This window comes from Terrapene carolina, unplaced genomic scaffold, assembly GCF_002925995.2.
Source record: "Terrapene carolina triunguis isolate 2854851 unplaced genomic scaffold, T_m_triunguis-2.0 Scaffold85, whole genome shotgun sequence".
NCBI classification, from domain to species: domain Eukaryota; kingdom Metazoa; phylum Chordata; order Testudines; family Emydidae; genus Terrapene; species Terrapene triunguis.
Genome location: NW_020664436.1, coordinates 13,191,535 through 13,210,869, shown reverse-complemented (window position 1 = coordinate 13,210,869; position 19,335 = coordinate 13,191,535). Strand labels below are relative to the sequence as shown.

General features: G+C 39.4%; 1 protein-coding gene across 1 annotated transcript in view; it reads right to left on the bottom strand.

Moving 5' to 3' along the window:
* The window catches only part of SMYD3 (SET and MYND domain containing 3), a 633,981-nt gene that overhangs the window by 552,897 nt on the left and 61,749 nt on the right, over window positions 1–19,335 (bottom strand). The gene's annotated exons all lie outside the window — the stretch shown is intronic.

Below are 19,335 nucleotides of genomic sequence, written 5' to 3'. Positions count from 1 at the left end.
CAAGCAAAACAAGACACTCCAATGCACACACTTCTCCCCTGAAGGAAAGAATGAGAGAACAGACACGTAACAGATATTAGTCACCGCACTTACTGCACTCCTGGAAGGTGTTTATGTATTACAGTAATGAGAGTGGTACAAGAACCTATATAGAATAGAATTCTGAATCAGAAAGTGACCCTCTAGAGGATCCCTATAGCTTTCAGGTATTTTACTGTTACATTAAAGGGAAATTATACTCAAAAAATGATACTGAAAAATGGTATCCTGAGGTTCACCATTTGTCTTGATGGCTTCCACTTTAAACTGAACATATCTAAAAGGTAAAAAAGGAGATTTTTCCTAACTGCCAGCCCTGTACACTCATCCTGTCAAGCTGTGTTCTTTCAGGCTCATGTATCATCACCATTAAAAAGGATTCAGCAGGCCAAATTCTGCCCTTCATTACACCTGGGTGTGCTCATTCAGAAACAAATGAGGGGGCTGAATCAATGGGAGAGGAAGCCAGGAGGTTTTGAAAAGTATTACACTCAGTGCCCAAGGCCTGGAGTATAGGAATGAGAATTCCAGCAGGTCTACACTCGAGCTGGGATGGTCCCTTCAGACTGGCCAGGCTGGCATTCTCGTCACTGTGCTCAGGGGGCTGGATACTTAGACATCTGGCTCTTTGAAGAGCGGTGAAGTACATCGCTAGAATATAACATAGAATCAGACACCGATTTACTGCATCACAATAAAACAGGATTTTGGTGGGAGAACTTCACACTCGAATTGAAAGACCTGCAGCCATGCTGTTTTGTGTGGTGATCCTCTCAGAGCTCACAAACAAAGCAGAAATTTGGAACGGGTCAGTGTTAGATGAGACACTGCCATAGAGTAACTTGGTGATCAAGGTACTGGTGTGGGCAATTCAATAGATGCCACTCTTCTCTCAAACTTAACGTCAAGACCGAATCCCCAGCATGGTGTTAAGTGGCACTGTGCTGGGGAGATAGTCTTTCACAGGAGATAGAAAACAGAGGCCTTGATCATTTATGGTCACTGAAAATTCACAATACTTACTGTAAAATTTTGTAAACAAGTCATTTCAAGTGTTACTGGACTAATTCTAGCTAGAACTTTCCTGCTCTTATTGGATACTACATTTTCCTTCACTTCCTGTCCTAAAGTACTGCATGGTGTGACTGTACATTGTTAAAACAGCATCTGTGTTCTACCCCAGGGGTGGCTGCAGAGATTACTTAACCCACCTGACTGGGATGTTGCAAGGTTTATATTTGTAAAGGACTTTAAGACCTTCAGATGAAAGGCACAATTATCAAGTGCTAGGTATTAACCATACTTGCAAAACTAATTAACTTTGAAAAATGTATGTGAACATTTAAACTGAATTATAAACTAAGATGCAAGATAGTAATTTATGTTGGCAATGCTCACAACAGAAAGGGAATTACAAACACATGTTCTGAGACTGCCTGAAAAACAAAAGGATTCTGAGATAAGATCTTATGAACAATTAATAATATTGCCAAGGGAAATAGTTTAGCCTTCATCAGCTAAACAATATATACTAACAGATGACCCAAAACTAAAACGTATATCCTATGAAAATATCAAATGGATTCACTTAAGCTTGTTAGTGGCAAAGATTATTATTTTAGGACATTGGAAGGAAACGTCAGGACAATTATTTTAGAACGAATGGATGACAATCTTAACTGATATTGTCACATATAAAAAGGTAACATATGGAAGAGAAAACAAGAACAGTTTGGAATCTATTTGTGAAATACATCTAAGGGGTCAAAACTTCCAAGATCTGAATCAGGGTTAAGGATAATATAGATGTAGCTGACTGACATATAGTCACATTTAGCTGGCCAGAGGATATACAGTCACTCAGGGCACTGACTTCTTCATTTCTTAAAATCAAAAAGGGGGTCTGACTATTTTATGACGTTTACTACAAAAAAAAAATCTAACAGATCATATAGAATACTGCATCATTTAATTTGCAAAAATATTACCATATATACACAAATAAATCTAATACCAAACAGGCACAGTGGCCAGAATAAAGTATCCTAAAGTTATAGGATAACCTTCATTTAAAGGACGTAAGCTAAGAAGAGGCTGAACTCCATGTCTATGCTTTGTTTGGTTGGATTCTGTTCATAAGGCACATGGTCTCTTTCACATTATTCATTCCATGTACATGAACAGTAAAACAGGTCACTTTTAAATAAACCTTTTACAAGTGGACCAATTTTTACAATTAGACAATGTTTACAGTTACTACCTATGAATAACAAGGAATGCTTTCAGTCAGTTTCGTCATAATTTATTGCTCATACACAAATACACTGTAAAAAAAAAAAAAAAAAAAAAAAAATTAGACTGGCCCAGGAAAATCAAAAAGGGATAATTGTTTTTAAATGTATGTAAATTAAATTAGCAGATTTTCTTTAAAATTCCCTGAAAATTACTTCAATGCTCAAAGAGTAAATGCTGTTAATTTGGAGGGGATTCACTAAATTATTCAAACGTAAGTACGTTTTAAGTGCAGAGGTCAATGCAACCTTATTTGTCAGAAAAATACACTAGTCTCATTAACTGGATGTTTCTGCTAAAATGGGCCCAGATTGTAAATTCTTTACTCACACCGGTGAGCAGTGACCAACATGAGTAGCCCCACTGACTAGTTCAATGGCTCATGGTCACCAGTGAAAAAGTAATCAGTTTCAATATTAAAATTACCATCTTTAGGTTTCGGGATCAACAACTTATTGAGAAGAATGGGGCAGATCATGCCTATCAGAGCCATGGAGCCAGATTCTCACTTGGGGTAAATCAGCATAGCTGCACTGCTCTCCATGGAGCTAACGCCAATCCACATCAGCTGAGGTTCTGGTCCATTGTTTCAAGTGGTCTGGAGACTCAAGAAGGCAATGGTATATCAATTTATTTGCTGTTCATGTTTTCAGAGTTCTTTTCTACACAACCATGAAGGCTAGAAAATTTTTACAATGAAAACTTAGATCCTAGAGTATCCATTCAATAGCAAATACACCTCTACTCCGATATAACGCTGTCCTCGGGAGCCAAAAAATCTTACCACGTTATAGATGAAACCGCGTTATATCGAACTTGCTTTGATCCGCCAGAGTGCACAGCCCCGCCCCCCCGGAGCGCTGTTTTACCACGTTATATCTGAATTCGTGTTATATCGGGTCACATTATATCGGGGTAGAGGTGTATATTCAACAACAATATTCATCAGTGAAAACAGTCATTGATAACCAATGCATCATAGATAAAAAAGGGTATAACAAATAGCGTTAATAGTGGATATATTAATAAAATGATAAAAAAGCAACACAGATATCTTAGATACCGCAAAAATCTAGAAGGGGGTCAATTTTCAAATCTTAGACATCAGGAATTTATTGGCTAAAAGAATAGAAAGAAGTTCAGACTTGCCAAAAAAATTCCTAAAGTCCTCATTAAAACAGATTTACTTGAAAATTAGTTCTGTACTTCAGTGTTGTAAGTTTGGAACGGATACACTAAAGTGTTCATAACAACGAAGTTTAATACCTGATTTGGATGCAAAACTAAATACATCCTTAACAATGGAGCCACTATAGCACCTCAAAGGTAAAAAAGTTAAAGTGAGTCTTCATCTGCTAGAGTGATTTAGCAACTCCATCTGAAAGAGGATCAAACATCTATACATATGATACCCTTGTGAGTTGATGAGACAGATCACTCTATCCATCATACCAAAAGGAAAGGAAAGGTTAGAGAGGTTAATAGAGACAGAGTATCTGTAATTGATTTCTGTAATTCATTCCACACTCAATATACTCCAATGATCATTGAGCTATTTGTAATGTTCTTATGAATCAATGCTTCCCTTCATGTTCAAAATACAGTATAAAACTATGAAGCCATAAAGTCAACCTACACAAATCCTTGTTAAGGTATATAAATAAGACCTATATCAGTTTATATTAATAACTGACGTGCAGACACAAACTTAGCAGTTTGAATGGGCAGTGATAAAATAGTTCAGATATAAGATGCAACCTCAATACCTACTCTTTATGTCACCTGGAAAATAAAGATGTTTTTCTGGGGTGGTATCTGCAATCATGTAGAATAGGCAGGCTGCCCACTTCAAGTGAGAGACTTGCTCACACATTCAAATCTTTGATAAGTCAGTGCTGCCCTGCACCAAGCAAAGGAATCACTAAACAAATAAGGTGCATGGAATCCTTGTTTTCCTTTGAATTCTGTATTATTTGGTAAACCTAGAAATTGGTCTATATAAATAAAAGTGAGAGGAGTTGATTTTTCCAGTATTTCTGGTTATTGCTAAATTCAGTATGAAGTCCTATTTCCAGGAGGTTAGCAATTTAACCAGAAAATGATTAGTGACTAAGATTAAGTATATAGGACAAGTACTTTGGTAAACTGTGTTAACACTTCAGAGTGTGTAGTCACACTTCAATACATGGACATCTTAGTTCTTTTTATCCATTATATTTGTAAAGGTAACGTGATGACCCATTCCTGGCCATGATAATATACTGTGTGCTAAAGATAACATTCTAGTTGGCCAATATACACCAGAAAACCTGTAGGAAAAATTTCCACTCCATCCTAATCACCACACACACACACACACACACACACACACACACTCTCTCTCCCTCTCTCCCCATGACAGAAACCAGGGAAGGGTGCTCCAACAACCAGAAAACATGGTCCACCAATTGTGTTTGTATGCTCCCTGAGTGAAGAGTAGCAAATTCATACTCAACCCCCACCTCCATTCCCTGTGCAAGTTATTCCTGCTCCGACCTCAAAATCTATCATTCTACATCATACATATACAGACCTATTTAAACTGGTACAAATCGTTCCACATATTTGCTGCTGAATCCTTTCCAAGCAAAGGGCCAAATTCTGGAACTGAACCTTTTGAACAAAAAAAGAGGGGAACTCCCCCACCACCACTAACAATTCAAAGGCAGGGCATGTTCATGCTCATAACAGCCCCCCACACAGCCCCTCCTTGTATCTTCCAGTCCAGAGTAGGTACATATGTGCTACTACCAATTGAGAAGACCGCCATGCACAAATATACAGACAACATCATTTTCTGATGGCTTAAGTCAAAGAGCAGGAATGCCCCCCCAAGGCTCCTGTAGTGAATTGAACCAACAATGACCACTCTGTTGGTTTCATGGAAAGCCAGAATCAAGGCTGACATAGTAAACACTGTGCTCCCTTTTCTGGCTGTGGGTTTTCTACCATGTGCCTATGTATGCTGGCCAGTTAGAATTTGTCCTCTAGAACAATGGATTCAGTTGGAATTCTCAGAAGATATTTAATCCTTAGGGAATGAGAAACGCATTTAAATTTAAAAAATAAGTCAATTTACATAACTCAGATTGAATAATATGTTCAGTACACCCGACAATTGCTGGCTTTGAAAAGAACAACTTCTTCAAATTATTAACATACAGTACTGAACTGGCCTCTTCAATTTACCTTAACAGGCGAATAAGAATAGCATCAGCACACGTACAATTTTATGTAAATTTCCTTGCAAGAATTTCTAGTTTTCAGAACTGAACAATTCTTGCTAAGCCTTTCCAACAATATGTTCTAAACGTACAAGGAAGAGAAACTATAATGTGGACTCATATTCCTTTACTGGAAGCAGCTATCAGTAAAATGTTGCAATACGTACTGCCCCCTCGCATGTGTGGGCAGATACATCAGGTTTTCAGAATTGGTCCATCCACTACATAATTTTTCCAGTAGAACCCCTAGCATTAATCTTGTTTATCAAGCATACACACAACGTAAATCTATTAAAAAACCCAAACAAACAAAAAACGGACTCTCTCTAACAAAGTCTCCACACCTAGTTTAATCTTCATTTATTGCAAAAAGTTTAAACATAAATGTTGCCTCTATTGTGAAGCTATTGTACATGTTGTTCAACAGCTGCCGTTCAGGTCAGCAGTTCAGCTCTTTATGTTAAGCGGGAAGTTTCACGATCTGAACCATGCTGCTATTAGATGGAAGGGAATAAGTTTGAAAGCAGAAACATATGCCACAGTAATTAGAGTTTTTTCAAGCGAGTTCACCAGCAGTAGAGAAGCCTGTAACTAATTAACTTTGCTCTCACAAATGGGCTTCAAAGTTAGAGAAACCACAAGAGTTATTCATATTATTGTTAAAGTATGGTTTTAATCTGAGAAATTATTACGTAAAAATGGCATCTTCCTACTCAACAGAACTGCTGGCTCTAGGCATTCAGTCTCATCTGCTGTCAGTATCAAAAATAAGTTTTCATTGCTATTTTTTCCTGTTAGTCCTGCAAAGCCAATACAGTTAAAAGAGAAAGTTATATTGTATTCCTTCTTTTACATCATCATAAGAACTGATTACTGAATTCTGATCAGTTATAGGCCAGGTCTACACTACAAACTTAGATCAGTATAGTTATGTTGCTCAGGGGTGTGAAAAACCCACTGAGCGATGCAGTTATACCAACTTAACCCCCGATGCAGACAGCGCTGTGTCAACGGGAGGGCTTCTCTCGTTGACATAGCTACCACCTCTCGAGGAGGTGGATTAACTATGCCGACGGGAGAAACTCTCCCATCACATAGCAGCAAGTGCTACAGCGGCGTAACTGCACCACTTCAGCGTTTGAAGTGTAGACCTGCCCATAGATGAACAACTCCACAGAAAGCTGCTCAGGTGTCACTGAGGTCATAGTCTGGTCTTCAAAACTCTATTAATGGTGGTGATGCACAAGATGGAAAGAACCCAGCAGGATGTCCAGTCTGTATTTACAGAGTGGGTTGGGGAGGTGGAAGCGGGGGAGGGGGGATAGGAGTCCTACTCATAAACTGAGCACATTTGATATGGAAATATTTGAGTCAATAAACATTAAACCCCATAATACCATCTTTACAGGGTCACAATGCAAACGAGAACCGCACTTCAAATATTTATATAGCATCATAACATTGCAAGTCACTTTAATGAGATTTTAAAATGTAAATAAAACAGATATAATCCCTGCCGCAAAGAGTTTGCAATCCCTTTGAGACGAACATAGAAAATGAAGATAATAGACAAGGGAAGGAGTTGTGAAAGGAGGGACAAGGTTTAAAATAAAAAGATAAAGTGACTCCTTACATACTGAGCAAGCCTTACAAGTATGAATAATTTGCAATAAAGTCTAAGGCATGGAAAGAGAGAAGGAGGAGATAACAGGACAGAAGGCCAACAGGAAAAAGCAACGTGAAAGAAGCAGGTTTTGAGGAGGGATTTGAAGGGGGAGCGAAGAGGTTTGGCGCACTAGAAGAGGGATTTTATAGCAGGTGGTGGGAGCAGTGTGGAAAGAGGACATTGCATCAGTGTTACCAACTCTCACAATTTTATTTTGATTTTTCTTAAAGCTCCTGGACTCATGAATATGGAAGAATCTTAACTTTCATTTTTTTTTTTTTTTTTAAATGGGATTTGGGCAGGAGGGTTATTAATGGTTTTTGATGGCTTCAGACTGGCACTACTGTAGAAATGAGAGCGGAAGCAGACAAAAATGGATGAACGTGAGAAGAGCAGGCACAGCACAAGAGGTACCTGTGGGTACCTGTGCAGGGGTCAGCCAGAACTCTGCTGCAAGCACAGAAGGAGCCACCGCAGAATGAATCTGGCCTGCGGCCCTTCACCCGTCCTGAACCAACTGTCAGATTGGGCAGAGGTTAGAAGAAGTATATGCTGTACCAAGAGAGCAGCAGTAGTTCCACACTTGCATGTGGCCCACGGGGCCCTGGGAGGCATTCATTCTGTCTTCGACTTCTGTAGGCAACAGGCCTTCAGCCATGGCTGTTTGTGCACCTCCACAAGCCCTCCCCTTTACTAACTCAGTAAAGCTATCATCTGGCTCTAAGTGCACATGTGTATCCTTTATTTTTGCTACACATACACACCAGGACTTGAAAAGCCCAAACACCCACTTGCCACCTGAACTGCAATGTCCACTTGAAAGGATGGCGGAGCTGCTGCTACAATCCCTGCTCCCCGGGGAACTTCAGAGGGGGTTCCAGCGGAGTCAGCCAAAAAATTTTCCATGGAGTTTCTGCTGGAGCACAATCCATGGCTGAAAAGCTACTGTCTGCCCAGAACATGCCCACCCTACTGAGAGCATGGACATTGCTCCCTATCAGACTCTGAGATTAAGACATATTAAAAAATGATTTTATTGTACAGGAAGCAGCTAACGTATCCATTTACTGCAAAGCATGGAAATCATTTTAAAATGAAGATAAACCTATGTTAATTATTTAATAACACAGTCATCAGGATTTGAAATTTAATGGGGGCTAGTCCAAAAATTATATACACACTCAGATTAATAAATAGAAAAATAACCGCGTAAATAGGCTCTCTTAGCATTTTATTTGAACTCATTTGTGCATTAGACTGAAATATACTCAAATAAAATTTAGCATAGCAAACACTCAAGTTATGTTCATGTACACCCAGGAATCATGCTGGGATCAATGCCTTCACTAATGTATATAAATGACTGCCAGCCTGCCTGAAGATTGCACAGATGCTCCATCGTACATCTGCACTGATGATGTGGTCATTCCGAATAGCTCTCTTTCCCAATCTGTTACAGAATACCTGTTTCTAGTTTCCGGACTTGGGAAATAAGCTTCAAAACCAAGTGGCTTGATGTTAATTGCCTCATGTTCAGTCTGTGATGAACAACATGTCTGATACCATCTTGCCTTAAGAAACGGTCACACATAAGCCAGCTTGAGAATTGACTGTAGCTTTTATGTAGATGATATACATGGCAGATTAATACATTTTGGAGCTTGCACTCAGGAGTCTTCTATGCAACGGTCCTGTGACTCTTAACAGCAAATATGTTTTTCCCTCCAACATGGCTCAACTACACTGCCTCAGAGCACTAATAAGCTCAACCAAATGTTAGCTAACAGTCATTTTTAAATTTATTATAATAAATGAATAGCAAAAGACTGTCTCAAACAGAAAACATCACATTAATATCACAGATTCTGATGTCTGCATACATACAGGATTGTGGATAGTGACAAATTCATTTGTGGTGTGACTCCATTGCTCTTTTGAGAGCTACACCGGGAATGAATTGGCCCCCTAGCATCTGAGTATACAAACATGGATCGTTACAGATGACCTGGATCTACTGGACAAGAGGGAAGACAATTCTGGTGTGACCAAAGACTCAATGCTGGTTGTAGATAAACACTATTTGCACCTCTATTCCATTTACAGTCATGCATGCCATAGTAGAAGCTACCAGCCAACATTGGTAAACACAGGATACTCACATCTTGTGGGGCAGAGGAAGAGGTTTTAGCTATTTTATGCAGACAAACGTAAGTTTCTGTAACACCTTTTTGTTTGGTTTTATATCATTACATCTACTAAGAATATACCATATGCTACACCTATATCTGGCTGTACCATGGGAAGAGGGAAAGTTCCATATAAAAATCAATGAATAATATTTTAAAATATTTGAGGAAACTAAAAAGATATTTTATAGCAATTTTCAGTACTGGAAAAGGTATTTTTGGCAGTAACACAGTAAGATCTTTATTACATTCTAAACGATGTTGTATGTATTTTGTTATTTGTAATCTTACCACTAATTTCTCTATTACGCTTTTTTCCATTGTTCTGTCAAAATAGTTCTTCCAAAAAAACGTACTTGGCAATAAATACAGTATATTCCAGCTTTCATGTTGCATGAGACTAGGGCTTTCAATTATAACCCTCTGTATTCCTATGTTCTTGAGTTTCTGAAAAAAATTCCATCCAGCCTTTCAGTCCCTCACAGTGAACTTTAGAGGGGAAGGTTTCTGCCATTTTTCAGTTACTGGAGAGTGGGGTGAAAAAAAATAAACTTTTTAACATTTTAAGACTGGCTTGCTCACTCATACCTCAAAGATGACTTGGACAAACCCCACATTTTGCACGCATGTCATTCTTATTGAGAGAAGGAAAAGGAAATTAAAGATCAAAAGACATCCCAAGGAATGGAAAAGTCACTTAGGAGCATGGTCAGCTGGCACCTGCTCAGCTTTTAGCAAATCCTAATACTGATAAGGCCTCTGAGTGCTACTTCAAATTATGCAAATTGAGGCCCATATCCTACTCACAGTATCCCTGTTGAAGTAAATGAAAATATTTGTGTAACCTACACTAACACAGTGTGACTTTGCCCCTCCCCAAGGATCACACAAAGATTCACAAATGTGGGCAGACTGAGCTAACAGGGTGGGGCACTCTATCTTCAGCAGCAGGATCTAAATGCATAAGCCTCTGAGGTCCCAGGTTCAATCTGTACTGCTAATGACCATCCTTTGCTACCACTTTTGTAATGCAACACCCCTGGATGGGTCATTGGCGGCAAGACTGAATCTCTAGATCTAAAAGCATGAGCTTCTTCTGCCTCTTATCTAAAAGACTTTGTTAGCACGAGGGAAGTAGCAGATTCCTAAACCTCAATAGGGTCCAGCCACTAGAGGGGAACTGAAAGCAACACTGTATAAATCTAGGTTACACATATATGAGAGAAACAAGAAGAATTACACCTTGCAATTCTATCTTTCTGTTGCTGCTGAAGCCTTAGATAAACCAAAGAACAGGGAAACCCAACTCCCTTTGTGTAATTTTGAAAAGGAGTTTGGAGCTCAACAGTCTGAGGACCCTCTTTAGGGCACAGAGTTCGGAATAGTTAATCTATTGATTTCCAGAAAGCCTTTGACAAGGTCCCTCATCAAAGGCTCTTACGTAAATTAAGTTGTTATGGGATAAGAGGGAAGATCCTTTCATGGATTGAGAACTAGTTAAGAGACAGGGAACAAAGGGTAGGAATAAATGGTAAATTTTCAGAATGGAGACGGGTAACTAGTGGTGTTCCCCAAGGGTCAGTCCTAGGACCAATTCTATTCAACTTATTCATAAATGACCTGGAGAAAGGAGTAAACAGTGAGGTGGCAAAGTTTGCAGATGATACTAAACTGCTCAAGATAGTTAAGACCAAAGCAGACTGTGAAGAACTTCAAAAAGATCTCACAAAACTAAGTGACTGGGCAACAAAATGGCAAATGAAATTTAATGTGGATAAATGTAACGTAATGCACATTGGAAAAAATAACCCCAACTATACATACAATATGATGGGGGGCTAATTTAGCTACAACTAATCAGGAAAAGATCTTGGAGTCATTGTGGATAGTTTTCTGAAGACGTCCACGCAGTGTGCAGCGGCAGTCAAAAAAGCAAACAGGATGTTAGGAATTCTTCAAAAAGAGATAGAGAATAAGATGGAGAATATCTTATTGCCTGTATATAAATCCATGGTACGCCCACATCTTGAATATTGTGTACAGATGTGGTCTCCTCATCTCAAAAAAGATATCCTGGCATTAGAAAAGGTTCAGAGAAGGGCAACTAAAATGATTAGGGCTTTGGAACAGGTCCCATATGAGAAGAGATTAAAGAGGCTAGGACTTTTCAGCTTAGAAAAGAGGAGACTAAGTGGGGATATGATAGAGGTATATAAAATCATGAGTGGTGTGGAGAAAGTGAATAAGGAAAAGTTATTTACTTGTTCCCATAATATAAGAACTAGGGGCCACCAAATGAAATTAATGGGCAGCAGGTTTACAACAAATAAAAGGAAGTTCTTCTTCACACAGTGCACAATCTGTGGAACTCCTTGCCTGAGGAGATTGTGAAGGCTAGGACTATAGCAGGGTTTAAAAGAGAACTAGATAAATTCATGGAGGTTAAGTCCATTAATGACTATTAGCCAGGATGGGTAAGGAATGGTGTCCCTGGCCTCTGTTTGTCAGAGGATGGAGATGGATGGCAGGAGAGAGATCACTTGATCATTACCTGTTAGGTTCACTCCCTCTGGGACACCTGGCATTGGTCACTGTCGGTAGACAAGATACTGGGCTGGATGGACCTTTGGTCTGACCCAGAATGGTCGTTGTTATGTTCTTATTTAAGTAAACCTTAATCTCCTCCTATTTATGGCAAGTGTAAGTGGGAGAATTCAGCTGGCTGATCCCTGAACCTGGTCATTTTTATTCTGCAGAAGTCAGGTTTCAGAATGTGCCTCTTTAGTGGCTTTATAATCGAGAAAGAAACCTACTGAGACAAGCCAGAGCAATATCAAATTGTAGCACAAGTGTATGCAAAAATACATCCAGTGTTTCATGGTTAAATGCAGTCATTTCACGGACATTCAACAACTGGTTCCTTTACATTTCTGCACAGGTTTGAATTTCATAAAGGTTGATGATAAAAGTCACCATCTACAGGTGAGAAAGCACATTCCCCTGTCAGAAGCAGCTTTTGGGGGGAAAAGAAGGCTGGCAAGATGATTATCTTTTACAGCAAGGGAGTGATCACAAGTAAATATTTATATTATTAAAGAACCCCAGATGCTATGTGAAAACCATTCCTACTATTCAAAAAATGGGCTGTACAGTTCCAAGAAGTTACATTGTTTCCCAAATAAATAATCATGTGGATCTGGAAATAACTACAATCCCTTTTTAGTATTGTGTTGTTTTCTGAATATTTATGTATCTATTCCCATTAGAACAGGGGTGGGCAAACTTTTTGGCCCGAGGACCACATCTGGGTATGGAAATTGTATGGCGGGCCATGAATGCTCATGAAATTGGGTTTGGGGTGCGGGAGAGGGTGACAGCTCCAGCTGGGGGTGCGACTCTGGGGTGGGGCTAGGGATGAGGGGTTAGGGGTGCAGGAGGGTGCTCCAGGCTGGGACCGAAGGGTTCGGAGGGCGGGAGGGGAATCAGGGCTGGGGTGTGGAAGGGGGGGTCGGAATACAGGCTCTGGGCAGTGCTTACCTCAAGCAACTCCTGGAAGCAGCAACATGTCCCCCCTCCAGCTCCTACACGGAGGCGCAGCCAGGTGGCTCTGCGCCCTGCCCCAGCCGTAGGCGCTGCCCCTGTAGCTCCCATTGGTTGTGGTTCCCGGCCAATGGGAGCTGTGGGGCGGCACTTGGGGCGGGGGCAACGTGTGGAGCCCCTTGGCTGCCCCTATGCATAGGAGTCGGAGGAGGGACATGCCGCTGCTTCCAAGAGCTGCGCAGAGCCATGGCATACGTGGAGCAGGGCAAGCCCCCCAACCCCACTCCCCGGCGAGAGCTTGAGGGCCAGATTAAAACGTCTGAAGGGCCGGATGCAGCCCTCGGGCTGTAGTTTGCCCACCCCTGCATTAGAAAGTGCTTATCACCATAATATATTTCAGCCAAGGGCACCTTACATATATAGCAGTGGCAAATGATGGATAAAAAAAGATGGATAAAAGTGCAATAAAAAAGCCAACAAAAGATGGTTAGGTTTCTTTAAATATTTCAAAGCGAATGATCCAAAACACTGCTGAAACATGTTTTTCCTGCCTTCTATACTTGTCTAAACATGGTGAAATCAAGATTAACAGTATTCAATACTCAAAACATTCAACAAGATAATACACATTATCATCACACCTGTATATTTAAAGGAAATGTATTACACATGAGTTGGTGTGTTTAAAACTATAATCTATGTATTATATTCCTTTAATGCTAAGAGGATTGTTATTATATTTCTGTTCCAGTTATAAATGTATTAGTCATCTCCACAAGTAGTTAACTGAGAACACTTCCCCCAAAACTAAGCTAATAAACAACTTCATACTTTAAAATTTTTCACAAGTGACCTCAGTGAAAGTAGTGGATGTTGATTGTTCATGTGAATTATTTTGTTCCTGTTTATTGAAAATGTGTCAGTTAATTAGGAAATTTGTTATCAAAACTGACATGTATATATATTTGTTATTTATTGACAGAGATGTTATTTTCTCCTGACTGTGGTGGTGAACTCGGCAGAACTCCAGCAAGCCAATTAGATTGAAAGATTTGAAATGCCATTTCAGAAAATAAATACCTTCCCCTACATAGAAATAAAAGGTGATAGCATTAAGAATAAATTTAGTCACTGTCCACAAATATCTTGTGCACCAAAGGAAAGAAGCATAGCTATTTTCATAATCAATACTGTAATAGTTATGAAGAATTATTTGTGAACTTAAAATCACCTTGGAGATTACAGATGACTTGTAAGATTGTTTGCACCATCATATTTATCTACCAGGGCAAAGTGCATGGTGACCACTGTCAAATTAATCATCCGGTGAAAAATCAATAAGCAAAAGGTGTTAGCTCTGTAATGCTCTGTTGGACATAGTCATGTCTTTGATAACTCCCCCTTGGAGTTTATGGATCCTACATGACCTCTGTCCAAACTCAATCAACTTTGTCTCTGCAAATTCTATTAGAACTGGTCCCTGCATCACTGCCTACAGTCAGGAACACAGAGCTTGATTTGTATGTTAGTCTTATGTTTCAGTCCAACTCAAAAAGAACCAGATTTTATTTTTAATCTTGTTGAAATTTTGTAAGCAATTGCATCCCATTCTTCTCTACACCCCGAACTATAAAACTAAGAGTAAAAAACAAAAGAGCTTCAGGGAAAGATCAGAAATCACTACAATGCACTCCATTGATTAGAATCATTGATATAAAAATAAACCACACATAGCGATCCAAACCACTGGGACAAAATCATTCCTATACTAACTAAAATACTCCACTTGTAAGAATCAATCGCTTAGAAGAATCAAATCATCCAGGACGGATGTGATTCTTATAAAAGGAGAGCACTGTATTTCAATCGCAATTTTACTCTTTCAATGTATTTTGCAGTTTACTTATGGCAAGACATTTTTCTTTTATTAATTCCAAAATTGTCAGGATAAGCAAACTGTGTCAACTTTTCCTTTAAAAAAAGTCCTCTCTTTTTATCCGTAACTTGAGAGCTCCTTTGGAGACAATTCCTCCCCAGATCCCCAGTTCCTAAGACTGCTATGGCTGCCTTGAGATTTTATAGTGGTGGTTGTATTTTCAAGTAAGTAAATGCATTTGCTGCTACAAGCTCATAGTGTTGCTGCACTCTTCATTGTTACTAGCACAGTTCACCGTTCTAAGTCTACTTGAAGGTTCTTGAGAACATATGAAATTCCTCAGCAGAAGAGTGGTAATAGAGGACATCACCCAACAAGAGAGAATCAGCTTCAGGTAAGAAGTTAGTTAAACTTTACGTCTGGTATTTTAAAAAAATTGAGGCCTAAATTTCTCTAACTTTGGATCTCCTCCACAGGGCCTCACTCTTTAGAGAGATCGTGGATGGATGCTATCTATACAGGCAGAGAATGGCAAGACTGGTTGAGAACCATGTGTGTAATGATGAAGATTTTACAAAACTGTTCAGCCAAAACAATATTAACATCAGAGCATCAGCAGGAATGCTTAAAATATATATATATTATACACACACACACACACACACACACACACACACACACACACAGATAGATGAAGCTATGTAGCCAAATGTCATTCTTTGGTAATTGTGACATAAAGGATAAAAACAGCAGGAACCACCTTGGCCCTCATAGAGTTGGACCACAAAAAAAGCTGTCATCTTTGCCAGAGAGGTAAAAACCCAACAACAAACAACAACAACCCCCATCCTCCCAACTCATCTACACAGGCTTGATGTGGACATAAATGCACCCTTCACTTTAGTTCAGAATTCAATAGACCACTACAATGACCAACATAAAAAGAACTTACATGATAACTGATTGTGCTTTTGAGGTCAGGTGGTGTAATATGAGACCTATCTCGAGACATATGTAGGGTGACCAGATAGCAACTATGAAAAAACGGGACGGGGGTGGGGGGTAATAGGTGCCTATATAAGAAAAAGTCCCAAAAACGGGACTGTCCCTATAAAAACGGGACATCTGGTCACCCTAGACATATGTATAGTAACAATATTAGAACATATACAGCATTTTGTATGTTCAAAGTTTGATAACCTTAACTTATTAAATGTGCACTAGAAGTTCAAAGGACTATGATGAAATTCAGAGGCCACATTAGGAAAGGAGTATAGGTTCATCCTATTGAATACTTAAAGTAGAGTAAGAGTAAGAGGTTGGAGGACAGGGCCTGCAGCTCGCATAGAACGCAACCCAGTAGGGTTAAATGTAAAATTTTAAATATTTACTAGAAGCCACAGAAGCAGAGTCAGGTTTCACAGCTCAAGACACTTTAAGAAGACACATGAAATAAACCTTGGAGAAGACAGAAAACTAGTGCAGGATTAAGAGGAGATTTTTTTGAAAAGCCCTGACATCGGGAATGATATAGTTGCAAAGTAAGTCTTAAGGGAGCAGATTTGCAAACATAGGTCTAATATTAGGGAGCAAATTCTGATCACACTGACTTCAGTTTGATGATGATTTAGCCCTCGCAGCGGAAACAATTTTGTTCTGGAGCCCCAGAATAATCCTGGAATAAACTGAAATCCAAAAATTATCAGAAGCCAGGATGGGGGGAAATAGTAATCTATGTTGCCTTTAAGTGAGGTGGTCAATTGTAACTGGGAAAGATTTGTAGAAAACCACTGATAGATTTAGATAGCCAGTGAACAGAAGAACCAGTTCTTACTATTTTGTTATTAGTCCCACAATTTTAAGCACTTGTTTTTTATTTTTTGGCAGCAATCACTTAAGCAACTGTAACTATCTGAGGCCTGGTATACACTAACCCCCCACTTCGAACTAAGATACGCAACTTCAGCTACGTGAATAACATAGCTGAAGTCGAAGTACCTTAGTTCGAACTTACCGCGGGTCCAGACGCGGCAGGCAGGCTCCCCCGTCGACTCTGCGTACTCCTCTCGCGGAGCAGGAGTACCAGCGTCAACGGGGAGCATTTCCAGGATCAATCCGGGATCGATTTATCGCGTCTAGACAAGACGCGATAAATTGATCCCAGAAGATGGATTGCTTACCGCCGGACCCGGAGGTAAGTATAGACGTACCCTGAGAGACAGAGAAAGGGAGATCCCACTCCTAGCAGATGGGGAGGATCCCCAAGTATGTATATTTTAGGTTTAAATTTTCAAACTGAAATGATCACACAACATTATTTTGGGGGAGAAAGGGATATAGCCCTACAAGTTTCAAAATAGCAGAAACCAGACAAAAACCAACATGATTCATAGAGTTTAAGGCCAAAAGGTACACTTAAATCAGTGGCTCTGAACCTTTCCAGACTACTGTGCCCCTTTCAGAAGTCTGATTTGTCTTGCGTACCCCCCAAGTTTCACCTCACTTAAAAACTGCTTGCTTACAAAACAGACATAAAAATACAAAAGTGTCACAGCACACAGTTACTGAAAAATTACTTACTTTCTCATTTTTACCATGTAGTTATAAAATAAATCAATTGGAATATAAATATTGTACTTACATTTCAGTGTATAGTATATAGAGCAGTATAAACAAGTCATTGTCTGTATGAAATTTTAGTTCGTACTGACTCTGCTAATACTTTTTATGTAGCCAGTTGTAAAACTAAGCAAATATCTAGATGAGTTAATGTACCCTGAGGGGTACACGTACCCCGGTTGAGAACCACTACCTTAGATCATCTAGTCTGACCTCCTGTATACCAAAGACCATTAAATTTCATCCAGTCATCCCTGAATTGAGCCCAATAACTTTGACTGAAGTATAACTTTCAGAAAGGCATCCAGTCTTGATTTGAAAATGTCAAGAGAAGGAGAATCCATCAGTGCACTTGGTAATTTGTTACCATGGTTAATCACTCTGTTAAACATTTGTGCCTTATTTCTAATTTGACTTTTTCTGTCCTCAGCTTCCAGCTTTCTTGTTCTGCCTTTCTCTGCAAGATTAAAGAGTCATTTAGTACCTAGTATTTTATCCCTGTGAATGTATTTATACACTGTAATCAAGTTACCTGTCAAGCTCTTTTTGATAAACTAAACAGACTGAACTCTTTAAGTCTCTCATTTTAATGCACTGTCTCCAGCTCCCCAATCATTTTTGTAGCTCTTTTCTGATATCAGGCTAAGTGGCCTAGAGAGTTACCAAGATCATCCTGCATATTAGCAAAACATTAGCACCTTTTGGTTTTGTCTACACGGCGAATTAGTGTGTGGCAAGCCAGAGTGTGAATCTATCTACAGCACACCAATTTGCTACACACTAACTTACTTCATTGTAGCAATGGCCACATGGTAAAAATCCCCAAGTGCAGCCTATCATATTGCAGGGTGTAGATTAAAAGCTTGGCCTGCCACATACTAACAAATCATGTAGTCAAGACCTTCCAATCTTCTGGAATTTCCCTGGCATTCCAAGATTTATTAAAAATTAACAACAGCAGGTCAGAGATCTCCTCAACCAACTCTTGTAGGACTCTTGGGTGCAAGTTGTCTGGTCCTGCAGATTCTAAAATGTTTATCTTTAGTAGATGTTATTTAACATCCTCCTCCATAACTACTGTTTAGTTACTTCACTGTTTGTTTTTAAAGCTCATTAATAATTTATCATTTATTATTATTAATTATTATTATTATTATTATGGGTTGTCTCATGATTTTTGAACTCTTGGAGTTGGTTCAGTAGTGCATAAGTGACCGGGAAAAGCTGAGTCTTTCTGAAGTAAACAGAACACTTACCAGATTGAGTTTACAAACCTCTCTTAGAATTAGAGGAAATGAGAGGAAGAGGTAAAAGAGACTCCTGAAACCATCTTCTGGTGTTCCTGAATCTGTTTGACAAATTTGCTTTGGTTAGAGAGTCATCATCAAGGTTCCAAATTCTGCACTCCCCAATGAAGGTGCATTAGCCAGGTCATACTCTGACCCAGAAAGATTAAATAACTTTCCCAAGATCACAGAGGAAGTTGATGGCAGAGCTGGGAACTGAACACAGATCTACTGAGAGCCCATTCAGAACCTAATACTATCCTTCCTTCAAGCACCATGATCTCAGAGGAAGGTCAAAAGAGATTCACTGCACCAGGTTTGACTCAAGAGTCTTATTAATTAAGATCTTGTGCTAAGTACAGAGATACTCTGACTATACTCAGCAAAGCTCTGGCCATGAAACTCCTGATTTACTCAAAGGTCAGATTAAGAGATGTAGAAAATGAGTAAGACACAAACACATTGTGGATGGAGGCATTGTTCCAGTGCTAAAACATCCCTAGCAACCTCCTAGCCTGGGACAGAAAAGCCATGAGAAGTCTGCCACCACCTGGAAAATAACTACTGG